General features: G+C 38.7%; 1 protein-coding gene and 1 non-coding gene across 2 annotated transcripts in view; one reads left to right on the forward strand and one right to left on the reverse strand.

The window, feature by feature from the left end:
- GALNT13 (polypeptide N-acetylgalactosaminyltransferase 13) overlaps window positions 1-16379 on the forward strand; it is a 1108472-nt gene that overhangs the window by 100446 nt on the left and 991647 nt on the right. The gene's annotated exons all lie outside the window — the stretch shown is intronic.
- On the reverse strand, window positions 15047-15117 carry LOC112439166 (small nucleolar RNA SNORD56). The gene has a single exon (XR_003027465.1). It is a non-coding gene; the product is annotated as a small nucleolar RNA SNORD56 (small nucleolar RNA).

Below are 16379 nucleotides of genomic sequence, written 5' to 3' on the forward strand. Positions count from 1 at the left end.
GGCTATAAAAAGTAATCAGTTACATGTATAACACCATTGCTTTCTCAACAATCAGTGAAGACAGTTGAATTTACAGCCAGAAGACAATCACATTATATTGGACCACATATTCATACTTCATTTATTTCTCCCTCAAGTATTGCAGCTGTAATAGCTCCTAGGAAGCTTTAAAAAATATGCAAGAACATTTTAAACTTCCAGGAACACTCAGACTTCAAACTACTTTTTCTTCTTGTATAACATCTTTAAATAATTAATTTTTTTGTTTCTTTTTTAGTGTTCTGGTTTGGGAAATATTAAGATAACTGGAAATGGGGAAAAAAAGGAGAAGGAATTTGTGATTTTTCAATTTCCATGAAATCAACAACCTTGCTTCCTAGAGTGGATTCTTACAGAGGTCAATAGTACACTTGTGTGTTGTTGAAAATTGTTGGCACTCCTATCTAAAAGCCACAGGATAGTATTCCAAAGACTGTGAACAACAACTCCAGGGCTCCCAGGGATCCTCAGTTGCTGTTACCACCAGTGGATTTTTTTCAAAGGCATTTTTAAGAAATGGTCATAAGCAGGAATCAAATGGTTTGGAATGAATCTGTTTTGTTGGAAGAAGGGGTTTAATTAACTTTCGAGCTGCACAAATTAATCTGGACTTTAGTGAGGGCCTGAAAATTCATTAAAATGTGAGCACCTTTTCAGAAAGTATTTGACCAGGAAATAAATTCATTTCTTCAAGGTCAGTAACCCTACAAGTTGACAAGTGATTCAGATTAATACACACTTGGGTTTCAAGTTTCACCTATTGCTTGGCAGAAGCTTCTGCCCCATCCCCCACCCCCAGTGCTGCTTGTCATCCACCTGATCTAGTTGTCACCTTTTCTTCTGGACTGTTTTTCTGACAGAAACCCTTTGCAGAGTTTTTGGCGGGGGGGGGGGGGGGGGGGTGGGGAGGTGGTTGGGGGGCATTGCAATCAGTGCAACGTTTCATTTTAGTTGTTTTATTGAAGATTTAATCAACATTATGATTTAAAAACAAGGCAGAAAATAACTTCACCTAGATTAAACTTACCTCTTAAAGATAATAAATGTCCATCAAACAGAATGATTTATAAAATAGTTTCATAAAATCCTACTTGATTTAATGATCTACCTAATTTTTGCAGTGTCTTTTATTTTGTCTTCTTGGGGGCTAAACACACATAACACGCACTCATGCACGTGCACACACACACAGGCATATACATAGACACTCCAAGCATTTGGAGACTCTCCTCTATATTATCTAGTAATACAAGCTCGGAGGTCAAGCCTTACTGTAAGAGAATATGGAAATAATTAGAGAAATTTTGTGTGAGAGTAAATGAAGAGACTATTTATTCTAAGAAGAGAGGAAATTGTAAAAATAAAAAGTCTCATCATTGATTTCAAAGGAGAACTTGAAACAGGATTCAATCTTGCTACCCTCATTTAAAAAATAAGAAATTGTGGTCTTAGAAGGTTCTGATCTACCACATTCTTTCATAGTTCACATGAAGTGGCAATGGGATGATTTAAGGTGTTTTTATTTCCCCTTGATTTAATGTCAAGTATAATTTAGTGGACAATTATATGCAACACCTTTGATAATTAATTTTCCACTCCAAATTAGGCTTTGGCAATCCTTCTCTTATCCTGGTGTCATTATTCTTATAGAATACTGAACACGTTAACTTTGTTTTCTTTTCTCTTTCCCTATTAATGCTTGTTTTTTCAAATAAATATTAACTATTCCACATAACTTCTAAGTAAAGTTTCAGACTTTAATAATACATTTTTTATTACAGAGTGAGCATATTCTTTGCAAAAAAAATCCTTAGCAAATACCTAGAGAAGGTAGAGTTTAGGGGAGCAGGAATTTTCTTCATCTTTTAAATTAAAAAATTGAACCAACTCTCCATATACTTCAACAACTTTTTACCCTCAAAAGAGAAGAGTTTTAACATCATTAAATCCGAACACATATTTGAAAAAATTAGAAATAATGGCCTTATCAGATAGTTACTTATACTTTTTTAAAATTTTATTATAATTATACTTTAAGTTTTAGGGTACATGTGCACAACGTACAGGTTTGTTACATATGTATACATGTGCCATGTTGGTGTGCTGCACCCATTAACTCTTCATTTAGCATTAGGTATATCTCCTAATGCTATCCCTCCCTGCTCCCCCCACCCCACAACAGTCCCCGGTGTGTGATGTTCCCCTTCTTGTGTTCATGTGTTCTCATTGTTCAATTCCCACCTATGAGTGAGAACATGCGGTGTTTGGTTTTTTGTCCTGGCAATAGTTTGCTGAGAATGATGGTTTCCAGCTTCATCCATGTCCGTACAAAGGACGTGAACTCATCATTTTTTATGGCTGCATAGTATTCCATGGTGTATATGTGCCACATTTTCTTATTCCAGTCTATCATTGTTGGACATTTGGGTTGGTTCCAAGTCTTTGCTATTGTGAATAGTGCTGCAATAAACATACATGTGCATGTGTCTTTATAGCAGCATGATTTATAATCCTTTGGGTATATACCCAGTAATGGGATGGCTGGGTCAAATGGTCTTTCTAGTTGTAGATCCCTGAGGAATCGCCACACTGACTTCCACAATGGTTGAACTAGTTTACAGTCCCACCAACCATGTGAAAGTGTTCCTGTTTCTCCACATCCTCTCCAGCACCTGTTGTTTCCTGACTTTTTAATGATCACCATTCTAACTGGTGTGAGATGGTATCTCATTGTGGTTTTGATTTGCATTTCTCTGATGGCCAGTGATGTTGAGTTTTTTCATGTGTTTTTTGGCTGCATAAATGTCTTCTTTTGAGAAGTGTCTGTTCGTATACTTTGCCCACTTTTTCATGGAGTTGTTTGTTTTTTTCTTGTAAATTTGTTTGAGTTCATTGTAGATTCTGGATATTAGCCCTTTGTCAGATAAGTAGGTTGCAAAAATTGTCTCCCATTCTGTAGGTTGCCTGTTCACTCTGACGGTAGTTTCTTTTGCTGTGCAGAAGCTCTTTAGTTTAATTAGATCCCCTTTGTCAATTTTGTCTTTGTTGCCATTGCTTTTGGTGTTTTAGACATGAAATCATTGCCCATGCCTATGTCCTGAATGGTATTGCCTAGATTTTCTTCTAGGGTTTTTATGGTTTTAGGTCCAACCTGTAAGTCTTTAATCCATCTTGAATTAATTTTTGTATAAGGTGTAAGGAAGGGATCCAGTTTCAGCTTTCTACATATGGCTAGCCAGTTTTCTCAGCACCATTTATTAAATAGGGAATCCTTTCCCCATTTCTTGTTTTTGTCAGGTTTGTCAAAGATCTTATAGTTGTAGATATGCGGCATTATTTCTGAGGGCTCTGTTCTGTTACATTGGTCTGTAGCTGCTTTGGTACCAGTACCACGCTGTTTTGGTTACTGTAGCCTTGTAGTATAGTTTGAAGTCAGGTAGCGTGATGCCTCCAGCTTTGTTCTTTTGGCTTAGGATTGACTTGGCGATGCAGGCTCTTTTTTGGTTCCATATGAACTTTAAAGTAGTTTTTTTCTAATTCTGTGAAGAAAGTCATTGGTAGCTTGATGGGGATGGCATTGAATCTATAAATTACCTTGGGCAGTATGGCCATTTTCACAATATTGATTCTTCCTACCCAAGAGCATGGAATGTTCTTCCATTTGTTTGTATCCTCTTTTATTTCCTTGAACAGTGGTTTGTAGTTCTCCTTGAAGAGGTCCTTCACGTCCCTTGTAAGTTGGATTCCTAGGTATTTTATTCTATTTGAAGCAATTGTGAATGGGATTTCACTCATGATTTGGCTCTCTGTTTGTCTGTTATTGGTGTATAAGAATGCTTGTGATTTTTGCACATTGATTTTGTGTCCTGAGACTGCTGAAGTTGCTTATAAGCTTAAGGAGATTTTGGGCTGAGATGATGGGGTTTTCTAGATACACAGTCATGTCATCTGCAAACAGGGACAATTTGACTTCCTCTTTTCCTAATTGAATACCCTTTATTTCCTTCTCCTGCCTGATTGCCCTGGCCAGAACTTCCAACACTATGTTGAACAGGAGTGGTGAGAGAGGGCATCCCTGTCTTGTGCCAGTTTTCAAAGGGAATGCTTCCAGTTTTTGCCCATTCAGTATGATATTGGCTGTGGGTTTGTCATTGATAGCTCTTATTATTTTGAGATACGTCCCATCAATACCTAATTTATTGAGAGTTTTTAGCATGAAGTGCTGTTGAATTTTGTCAAAGGCCTTTTCTGCATCTATTGAGATAATCATGTGGTTTTTGTCTTTGGTTCTGTTTATATGCTGGATTATGTTTATTGATTTTCATTTGTTGAACCAGCCTTGCATCCCAGGGATGAAGCCCACGTGATCATGGTGGATAAGCTTTTTGATGTGCTGCTGGATTCGTTTTGCCAGTATTTTATTGAGGATTTTTGCATCGATGTTCATCAAGGATATTGGTCTAAAATTCTCTTTTTTTGTTGTGTTTCTGCCAGACTTTGGTATCAGGATGATGCTGGCCTCATAAAATGAGTTAGGGAGGATTCCCTCTTTTTCTATTGATTGGAATAGTTTCAGAAGGAATGGTACCAGTTCCTCCTTGTACCTCTGGTAGAATTTGGCTGTGAATCCATCTGGTCCTGGACTTTTTTTGGTTGGTAAGCTATTAATTATTGCCTCAACTTCAGAGCTTGTTATTTGTCTATTCAGAGATTCACCTTCTTCCTGGTTTAGTCTTGGGAGGGTGTATGTGTACAGGAATTTATCCATTTCTTCTAGATTTTCTAGTTTATTTGCATAGAGGTGTTTGTAGTATTCTCTGATGGTAGTTTGTATTTCTGTGGGATCGGTGGTGATAACCTCTTTATCATTTTTTATTGCGTCTATTTGATTCTTCTCTCTTTTCTTCTTTATTAGTCTTGCTAACGGTCTATCAATTTTGTTGATCTTTTCAAAAAACCAGCTCCTGGATTCACTGATTTTTTGAAGGGTTTTTTGTGTCTCTATTTCCTTCAGTTCTGCTCTGATCTTAGTTACTTCTTGCCTTCTGCTACGTTTTGAATGTGTTTGCTCTTGCTTCTGTAGTTCTTTTAATTGTGATGTTAGGGTGTCAATTTTGGATCTTACCTGCTTTCTCTTGTGGGCATTTAGTGCTATAAATTTCCCTCTACATACTGCTTTGAATGTGTCCCAGAGATTCTGGTATGTTGTGTCTTTGTTCTCGTTGGTTTCAAAGAACATCTTCATTTTAGCCTTCATTTCGTTATGTACCCAGTAGTCATTCAGGAGCAGGTTGTTCAGTTTCCATGTAGTTGAGTGGTTTTGAGTGAGTTTCTTAATCCTGAGTTCTAGTTTGATTGCACTATGGTCTGAGCGACAGTTTGTTATAATTTCTGTTCTTTTACATTTGCTGAGGAGAGCTTTACTTCCAACTATGTGGTCAATTTTGGAATAGGTGTGGTGTGGTGCTGAAAAAATGTATATTCTGTTGATTTGGGGTGGAGAGTTCTGTAGATGTCTATTAGGTCTGCTTGGTGCAGAGCTGAGTTCAATTCCTGGATATCTTTGTTGAATTTCTGTCTCATTGATCTGTCTAATGTTGATAGTGGGGTGTTAAAGTCTCCCATTATTATTGTGTGGGAGTCTAAGTCACTTCGTAGGTCACTCAGGACTTGCTTTATGAATCTGGGTGCTCCTGTATTGGGTGCATATATATTTAGGATAGTTAGCTCTTCTTGTTGAATTGATCCCTTTACCATTATGTAATGGCCTTCTTTGTCTCTTTTGATGTTTGTTGGTTTAAAGTCTGTTTTATCAGAGACTAGGATTGCAACCCCTGCTTTTTTTTGTTTTCCATTTGCTTGGTAGATCTTCCTCCATCCCTTTATTTTGAGCCTATGTGTGTCTCTGCATGTGAGATGGGTTTCCTGAATACAGCACACTGATGGATCTTGACTCTTTATCCAATTTGCCAGTGTGTGTCTTTTAATTGGAGCATTTAGCCCATTTACATTTAAGGTTAATATTGTTATATGTGAATTTGATCCTGTCATTATGATGTTAGCTGGTTATTTTGCTCATTAGTTGATGCAGTTTCTTCCTAGCCTCGATGGTCTTTACAGTTGGCATGTTTTTGCAGTGGCTGGTAGCGGTTGTTCCTTTCCATGTTTAGTTCTTCCTTCAGGAGCTCTTTTAGGGCAGGCCTGGTGGTGACAAAATCTCTCAGCATTTGCTTGTCTGTAAAGTATTTTATTTGTCCTTCACTTATGAAGCTTAGTTTGGCTGGATATGAAATTCTGGGTTGAAAATTCTTTTCTTTAAGAATGTTGAATATTGGCCCCCACTCTCTTCTGGCTGGTAGAGTTTCTGCTGAGAGATCAGCTGTTCGTCTGATGGGCTTCCCTTTTTGGGTAACCTGACCTTTCTCTCTGGCTGTCCTTAACATTTTTTCCTTCATTTCAACTTTGGTGAATCTGATAATTATGTGTCTTGGAGTTGCTCTTCTTGAGGAGTATCTTTGTGGCATTTTCTGTATTTCCTGAACTTGAATGTTGGCCTGCTTTGCTCGATTGGGGAAGTTCTCCTGGATAATATCCTGCAGAGTGTTTTCAAACTTGATTCCATTCTCCCCATCACTTTCAGGTACACCAATCAGATGTAGATTTGGTCTTTTCACATAGCCCCATATTTCTTGGAGGCTTTGTTCATTTCTTTTTATTCTTTTTTCTGTAAACTTCTCTTCTTGCTTCATTTCATTCATTTCTTCTTCCATCGCTGATATACTTTCTTCCAGTTGATCGCATTGGCTACTGAGGCTTGTGCATTCATCACGTAGTTCTCGTGCCATGGTTTTCAGCTCCATCAGGTCCTTTAAGGACTTCTCTGCATTGGTTATTCTAGTTAGCCATTCGTCTAATTTTTTTTCAAGGTTTTTAACTTCTTTGCCATTGGTTCAGACTTCCTCCTTTAGCTCAGAGTAGTTTGATCTTCTGAAGCCTTCTTCTGTCATCAAAGTCTTTCTCCATCCCGCTTTGTTCTGTTGCTGGTGAGGAGCTGTGTTCCTTTGGAGGGGGAGAGGCGCTCTGATTTTTAGAGTTTCCAGTTTTTCTGCTCTGTTTTTTCCCCATCTTTGTGGTTTTATCTACCTTTGGTCTTTGATGATGGTGATGTACAGATGCGTTTTTGGTGTGGATGTCCTTTCTGTTTGTTAGTTTTCCTTCTAACAGTCAGGACCCTCAGTTGCAGGTCTGTTGGAGTTTGCTGGAGGTCCACTCCAGACCCTGTTTGCCTGGGTATCAGCAGCGGTGGCTCCAGAACAGCAGATATTGGTGAACCGCAAATGCTGCTGCCTGATCGTTCCTCTGGAAGTTTTGTCTCAGAAGAATACCTGGCGGTGTGAGGTGTCAGCCGCCCCTACTGGGGGGTGGCTCCCAGTTAGGCTACTCAGGTGTCAGGGACCCACTTGAGGAGGCAGTCTGCCTGTTCTCAGATCTCAAGCTGTGTGCTGGGAGAACCACTACTCTCTTCAAAGCTGTCAGACAGGGACATTTTCATCTGCAGAGGTTAGTGCTGCCTTTTGTTTGTCTGTGCCCTGCCCCCAGAGGTGGAGTCTACAGAGGCAGGCAGGCCTCCTTGAGCTGTGGTGGGCTACACCCAGTTCGAGCTTCCTGGCCGCTTTGTTTACCTACTCAAGCCTGGGCAATAGCAGGCGCCCCTCCCCCAGCATTGCTCCCACCTTGCAGTTTGATCTCAGACTGCTGTGCTAGCAATGAGGAAGGCTCCGTCGGCATAGGACAATCTCAGCCAGGTGCGGGATATAATCTCCTGGTGTGCCGTTTGTTAAGCCTGTTGGAAAAGCATAGTATTAGGGTGGGAGTGACCCGATTTTCCAGGTGCCATCAGTCACCCCTTTCTTTGACTAGGAAAGGGAATTCCCTGACTTGTTGCGCTTCCTGGGTGAGGCGATGCCTTTCCCTGTTTCGGCTCACATATGGTGCACTGCACCCACTGTCCTGCACCCACTGTCCGGCACTCCCCAGTGAGATGAACCCGGTACCTCAGTTGGAAATGCAGAAATCACCCGTTTTCTGTGTCGCTCACGCTGGGAGCTGCAGACTGGAGCTGTTCCTATTTGGCCATCTTGGCCTACTTATACTTTTTAAAAAATACTTTTAGTTCTGTGCAGGATGTGCAGGTTTGTTACATAGTATACACTTGCCATGGTGGTTTGCTGCACCCATCAACCCGTCATCTACATAGGTATTTCTCCTAATGCTATCCCTCCCCTAGCCCCCCACCCCCAACAGGCCACAGTGGGTAATGTTCCCCTCCCTGTGTCCATGTGTTCTCATTGTTCAGCTCCCACTTATGAGTGAGAACATGCATTGTTTTGTTTTCTGTTCCTGTGTTAGTTTGCTGAGAATGATGATTTCCAGCTTCATCCATGTCCCTGCAAAGGACATGAACTCATCCTTTTTCATGGCTGCATAGTATTCCGTCGTGTATATGTGCCACATTTTCTTTATCCAGTCTATCATTGGTGGGCATTTGGGTTGGTTTGAAGTCTTTGCTGTTGTGAACAGTGTTGCAGTAAACATATGTGTGCATGTGTCTTTATAGTTGAATGATTTATAATCCTTTGAGTATATACCCAGTAATGGGATTGCTGGGTCAAATGGTATTTCTGGTTCTAGATCCTTGAGGAATCACCACACTGTTTTCCACAATGGTTGAACTAATCTACACTCCCACCAACAGTGTAGAAGTGTTCCTATTTCTCCACATCCTCTCCAGCATCTGTTGTTTCCTAACTTTTTAATGATCGCCATTCTATCTGGCATGAGATGGTATCTCATTGTGGTTTTGATTTGCAGTTATCTAATGACCAGTGATGATATGCTTTTTTTCATATGTCTGTTGGCCTCATAAATGTCTTCTTTTGACAAGTGTCTGTTCATATCCTTTGCCCACTTTTTGTTGGTATTGTTTGTTTTTTTCTTTTGAATTTAAGTTTTTTGTATCTTCTGGATACTAGCCCTTTGTCAGATGTATAGAATGCAAAAAATTTTCCGATTCTGTAGGTTACCTCTTCACTCTGATGATAGTTTCTTTTGCTGTGCAGAAGCTCTTTAGTTTAATTAGATCCCATTTGTCAATATTGGCTTTTGTTGCCATTGCTTTTGGTGTTTTAGTCATGAAGTCTTTGTCCATGGCCATGTCTGGAATGGTATTGCCTAGGTTCTTTTCTAGGGTTTTTATGGTTTTTGGTTTTACGTTGAAGTCTTTAATCTCTCTTAAGTTAATTTTTGTATGAGGCGTAAGGAAGGGGTCCGGTTTCAGATTTCTGCATATGGCTGGCCAGTTTTCCCAATGCCGTTTATTAAGTAGGAAATCCTCTCCTCATTGCTTGTTTGTATCAGGTTTGTCAAAAAACAGATGATTGTATATGTGTGGCATTATTACTGAGACCTCTATTATGTTCCATTGGTCTATATATCTGTTTTGGTACCAGTACCATGCTGTGTTGGTTACTGTAGCCTTGTAGTATAGTTTGAAGTCAGGTAGCCTGATGCCTCCAGCTTTGTTCTTTTTACTTATGATTGTCTTGGCTATACACACTCTTATTTGGCCCCATATGAAATTTGAAGTAGTGTTTTCTAATTCAGTGAGGAAAGTCAATTGTAGCTTGATGGGGATAGCATTGAATCCATGAATTACTTTGGGCAGTATGGCCATTTTCACCACAATGATTCTTCCTATTCATGAGCATGGAATATTTTTCCATTTGTTTGTGTCCTCTCTTATTTCCTTGAGCAATGGTTTGCAGTTCTCCTTGAAGAGGTCCTTCACATCCCTTTAAGTAGTATTCCTAGGTATTTTATTCTCTTTGTAGCAATTGTGAATGGGAGTTCACTCATGACTTGACTCTCTGCTTGTCTATTATTGGTATATAGGAATGCTTGTGATTTTTGCACGTTGATTTTTGTATCCTGAGACTTTGCTGAAGTTGCTTATCAGCTTAAGTAGATTTGGAGCTGAGACAACGGGGTTTCCTAAATATGCAATCTTGTCATCTGCAGATGGAGACAATTTGACTTCCTCTCTTCCCATTTGAATACCCTTTATTTCTTTCTCTTTCCTGGTTGCCCTGGTCAGAACCTCCAATACTATGTTGAATAGGAGTGGTGAGAGAAGGCATCTTGTCTTGTGCCAGTTTTCAAAGGGAATGCTTCCAGCTTTTGCCCAATCAGTATGATATTGGCTGTGGGTTTGTCATAAATAGCTCTTATTATTTTGAGATACAGTCCATCAATACCTAGTTTATTGAGAGTTCTTAGCATGATGGGGATTTGAATTTTATTGAAGGCCTTTCCTACATCGATTGAGATAATCATGTGGTTTTTGTCATTGGTTCTGTTTATGTAATGGATTATGTTTATTGATTTGTGTATATTGAGCCAGGCTTGCATCCCAAGGATGAAGCCGACTTGATCATGGTGGATAAGCTTTTTGATGTGCTGCTAGATTTGGTTTGCCAGTGTTTTATTGAGGATTTTTGCATCGATGTACATCAGGGATATTTGCCTGAAATTTTCTTTTTTTGTTGTGTCTCTGCCAGTTTTTGGTATCAGGATGATGCTGGCCTCATAAAATGAGTTAGGGAGGAGTCCCTCTTTTTCTATTGTTTAGAATAGTTTCAGAAGGAATGGTACCAGCTTCTTTTTGTACCTCTGGTAGAATTCGGCTGTGAATCTATCTGGTCCTGGGCTTTTCTTGGTTGATAAATTACTGCCTTAATTTCAAACATTCAAGTCTGCTGAAGCTGTGCCTACAGCTGCCCCTTCCCCCAGGTGCTCTGTCCCAGGGAGATGGGAGTTTTACCTATAAGCCCCTGACTGGGGCTACTGTCTTTCTTTCAGAGATGCCCTGCCCAGAGAGGAGGAATCTAGAGCAGCAATCTGGCTACAGCGGCTTTGCTGAGCTGCAGAGGGCTCCTCCCAGTTCGAACTTCCCGAGTGGCTTTGTTTACACTGTGAGGGGAAAACCGCCTACTCAAGCCTCAGTAATGGTGGACAGCCCTCCCCTTACCAAGCTCGAGCGTCCCTGGTTGACTTCAGACTGCTGTGCTTGCAGCAAGAATTTCAAGCCAGTGGATCTTAGCTTGCTGGGCTCTTTGGGGGGTGGGATCCAGTGAGTTAGACCACTTGGCTCCCTGGCTTCAGCCCCCTTTCCAAAGGAGTGAACGGTTTTGTCTCGCTGGAGTTCCAGGCACCACTGATGTCTGAAAAAAAACTCTTGCATCTAGCTCGGTATCTGTCCAAATGGCTGCCCAGTTTTGTGCTTGAAACCCAGGGCCCTGGTAGCATAGGCACCCAAGGGGATCTCCTGGTTTGCGGATTGCAAACACTGTGGGAAAAGTGGAGTATCTAGGCCGGATTACGCCATTTCTCAAGGCACAGTCCCTCACAGCTTCCCTTGGCTAAGGGAGGGAGTTCCCAGATCCCTTGTGCTTCCTGGGTGTGTTGACACTTCACCCTGCTTCAGCTTGCCCTCTGTAGGCTGCAGCCAGTGTCTAGCCAGTCCTAATGAGAAGAACCAGGTACCTCAGTTGGAAATGCAGAAATCACCCACCTTTTTCCCATTTTCCCTCACTTTTCTCTATGCTTTGCTCTCCAGCCATCTTGGACTTTCTCTAATTCCATAAATATGTCACTATCCATTCATCTTTAAGACTTGAGTACTATTTTTTATGTGCGGAGCACTCTTCACTGTGTTTTCTATTATTTATCTTCTATCCTTAGGATCTCTGCTTGAAAGTCAATTTCCCAGGCCAGGTGCGGTGGCTCACACCTGTAATCCCAGCACTTTGGGAGGCCAAGGCAGATGGATTGCCTTAGGTCAGGAGTTCCAGACCAGCCTAGCCAACATGGTGAAACCCCATCTCTACTAAAAATATGAAAATTAGCCGGGCGTGATGGTGGGCTCCTGTAATTCCAGCTACTCAGGAGGCTGAGACAGGAGAATTGCTTGAGCCCGAGTGGCAGAGTTTGCAGTGAGCTGAGATCATGCCATTGCACTCCAGCCTGGGTGACAAGAATCTCCATTTCAAAAAAAAAGGTCAGTTTCTCATAAGGGCCTTCCCATTCTCCCAAGATTATGTTAGATTTCTTGTGCTCTATAATAATCTCTCCTATAATTCTATAATTTATCTTGACAGTGCTTAACTACAGTTAGTAATTTTATCTATCATTTACCTACCTATATGTTTGTCCATCTGTCCATTCATCCATCCATCTACATATCTGTCATTTATCTATCCATTTATTCATCTATCTACCTATCTATCTATCATCTATCATTTTTCCATCTGTCCACTCACCCACCCACTAACCTACCTACCTACCTACTTGCCTACCTGCTTACACATCTACCTAGGGTGATTGTTAATGTTTATCTCCCTCTTAGATCATAAACGCCATGGAGTTCTTGTACTTTGTTAGTCACAGAACAAAACATATAGTATGTACTCAAGAAATATTTTTTGAGTGAGTGAATGAATGAATAAGTGAATATAATCTGATAAAAATCTGAATCTGTTCAATTGTATTTTGACTATCATGATTGAGGAATGTGTTATTCAAAGATTTACAAAATGCACTAGCAGAAAAGCATTATCTTTGCTATCCATTTGATGGTATGACTAGGGTGTAAAGAGTATAGGAATAATACTATTTTATATGCATAATGACTGATAATTTTCAAATCAGAGAAAAATGCCCTCCATTTCCAATGATGTACATTGATAGATAAGAAAATATAAATCTTTGAAGTAGAATATTAGATAATTTCGCCCTTCTTGGCATATCATATAAATGAAATCATTCAATATGTAGCATTTGTTTTCTGCCTCCTTTAACAAAATGCATTTAAGATTTATTTATGTTGCTATGTATCAGTGTTTTTTTCTATTAATTGCTAAGTGTCATTCCATTATAGGTATGTAAGTTCTTTTGAGTCATTCACCTGGTGAAGGACATGTTAGTTGTTCCCAGCTTGTGGTGTTTCACATACAAGTCTTGTGTCAATATAGATTTACAATTTATAATACTTGAATAAATACCAAGAATTTAGATTGTGTATATTTAATGTTATTAAAAACTACCAAATTATTTTCCAAAATTATCGCATTTTTACATTTCCACCAGAAGTGAGTTCCTATTACTCAACATTTTCCATAGCAATCGACAGTGTCAATCATTGAACTTTTAGCCATGGTAACACATAAGTACGATTTCTCATTGTGGTTATAATTTAGATATTCCAAATGTCTAATCAAGCTGAATATCTTTTCAAATACTTATATGAAAACATGTCTGTTAAGAAATTTGTCCATTAAAATAACTTTTTCAGATATAAACAAGTAGAATATTAGAATATCCATAATTATGCTTCCCCATATGAGAAGTCTAACAAGCAGAACCATAAGTTGCCCCACGAGATGCAGAAAAGACATATGATAAAATTTATTCTTTATTATTTATTTTAAAAATAACAAAATAGGAAAATATAATGATTTTTTTTGAGACATAGTCTCACTCTGTCACCCAGTCTGGAGTGCAGTGGTATGATCATGGTTCAATGCAGCCTTGACCTTCCGGGCTCAGGTGATCCTCCTGCCTCAGCCTCCAGGGTAGCTGGGACTAGAGGTGCATGCACAATGCCTGGGTAATTTTTTGTGTTTTTAGTAGAGACAGGGTTTTGCTGTGTTGCTCAGGCTGGTCTCAAACTCCTGGGCTCAAACAATCTGCCTGCCTTGGCGTCCCAAAGTGCTGGGACTACAGGTGTGAGCCACGATGCCTGTCCTATGGTGATTTTTTAATATACAAATTCATTTAAAAATAATCTCTATTTTCTCATATATATCAATCATGGAGATTCAGGGGTATTTCTCCTTATATATTTCTTACCCCCAAATCAGCATTATACTTGATAGTGAATAATGAGTATATACATTATACTCAGGAAAAATGTCAGGATGCCCATTCTCATCACTATCGTTTAACATTGTTTTGAAATTACTGTTAAGGAGTGGGATTAAAAAGATTAGGTGGTGGAAAGATGATGATTTTTGTTTCTAAGTTTTTTCTTTTTTGCTTTATTCCTTTATATGTTATTTATATTTATTACTTTTAAAAAATAAAAACATTATCACTACAAACAGCCATCTCTATATATAAAGTTTACGTTACATAGCATGGTCTATATTAAAAAAGAATTAGAGTCTGACTCACTTCTCAAACTTGCTAAATTCTGTTACTTGGGACTATTGAGAGCAGAACTGATTGTAGATTTAGGGGTAGGAGTTAGGCAAAAGTAGAAATAAACCAGGTTGGAGATTTTAGGATGAGAGGCAGACATTAGTTTTGGTCAATACCATTGTGGAATTTGGAACCAGGTTAAATAAATCATTAAGATTCAGGAGTCAACATAGTCCACCAAGCTTTGAACTAAGGAAGTGTATAGTAAGTACTTCCTACATATCAGGCACAACTTATTTTGGCTGAGTTAATTCTATAAATTTTCTTAAAAAGTAGAACTAGCCATCTTTATTTTACACTGGGGAAATATAGAGAGAAATTAAGTAATCTAGGAAGGCTTGGACTTGAACCCATGTCGGTCTAACTGTAAAGACTACACTCTTAACTACTGAAGTATACTTCTACTTATTTGGATGTTTCTCAAGCAGCAGCTCTGAACTTCAGGCAAATCTATCAGATTAATTCTGTTGGTTTATCTTTCCCACATGGATACCGTCACTATTTTGAATACTACTTTCAAACTCAGATTTTCCCAGTAATTTACAGGGACTACATTGATTTTTTAAAGCATTTTTCAGAATTTTTTGCCTATAGGTGTATTTTTCAAACTCTGGATTCGAACCCAGTAATAGGTCATGGAATCAGTCTAGTGGATTGTGATTAGCATATTTTTTCTTCTTTTATCTTTTCTTCACTCAGACCCAAAGCATCAACACCCATTAGGTAAGCTGCTGCTGACAAAAAATATTGTCATCCTAATAGTGTATTTTAAATGTAATAATGCAGAATAGGAATACAGGGATAAATAGAAAATATCAGAGTTTATTAAACATAGTGATGACGAATATTCCATGAGACATTATTTCCAAATATACATAGACACACATATTCTTTACATTGAAAGGTTTAAAAGCTACTGGCCTATAGAATATCTTGGCTTCAGATTAAGTGCTCTTTTGTTTCCTGATTTTTATTTCAAGTAAATAAGTCTTGTCGCCCTAATAAATATAAACCTAACTGCAAGCGTAAAGGTAAAATGGCATACATCTCTAAGTTTATTATTGCACCTAAACTGATGCTTGGCACATAACAGGTTCTCAATAAATATTATAATAATTGTAAATGTAGGTGAAGAGGCCAGGATAGCACTGGGGAACAGTGGGCAGCTGGCCAAATCCATAGCTAAGCTCTCATAGCTCTGGCCTCCAAAACTGCTAGACCAAGGCAGGACTGAGGGACACAAAACAACAAGATGCAAGGTGTCAGATAGGAGCACTGATTATTTCATGTGGCTTGTCTTTTTTCTGATGATCAATGTGGAAAATATGCACTACAAATAAATAAAGGGGAAAAATACACCTATAATCCTAAAACTGAAAGATAACCACGATTATTTATTACATTTACAGCCTATTAACATTTGCTACATCTTTCTCCTGTCTTTCCTGTAGTATTACTCTGGTAGTACCCTATGCATATGCCTTACCATATAATAATTTCTCTTCATAATTATAGTTTTATTGGTTATATAATAGCAAATTCTAGCTCTGTTTCATAGCTTATTCAAGCATTCTCTTACTGTCAAAAAGTTATATTGTTTCTAATTTGTAATATAAATTATGACCTAACTAACAGCTTTATGTAAAACTTTTCCTGATTTTTTTATTTCCTTGGATTCTCAAAAATGAAATAAATTGATTTTAAAAATGGACTTTTAAAGGCTCTTGATATATATTATGAGGTCTTGGATCATTCATTGTGATCAAATTTTAAATGGCAAGGCAGTGTTCTAGGACACCCCACTTAAAGGGCCATTGTATTTTTCATATGGACTGATTTTTGATGATTTTAATTACTCATATGCATTTCCTCTTTTGCTACCTGAAAGTATCCATTGAGTTAAATCTAAAAAGTCTCAATTGACCTACAGAGCAATTACCATTTCCCTTACAAATGTTTGCAAAGCCAGAATTTTAACTGTAAATGAGGTTTGTGCATCTATGTTTGGATTGCATATGATGTCT

This window comes from Pan paniscus, chromosome 13 (genome assembly GCF_029289425.2).
Source record: "Pan paniscus chromosome 13, NHGRI_mPanPan1-v2.0_pri, whole genome shotgun sequence".
Taxonomy (NCBI): domain Eukaryota; kingdom Metazoa; phylum Chordata; class Mammalia; order Primates; family Hominidae; genus Pan; species Pan paniscus.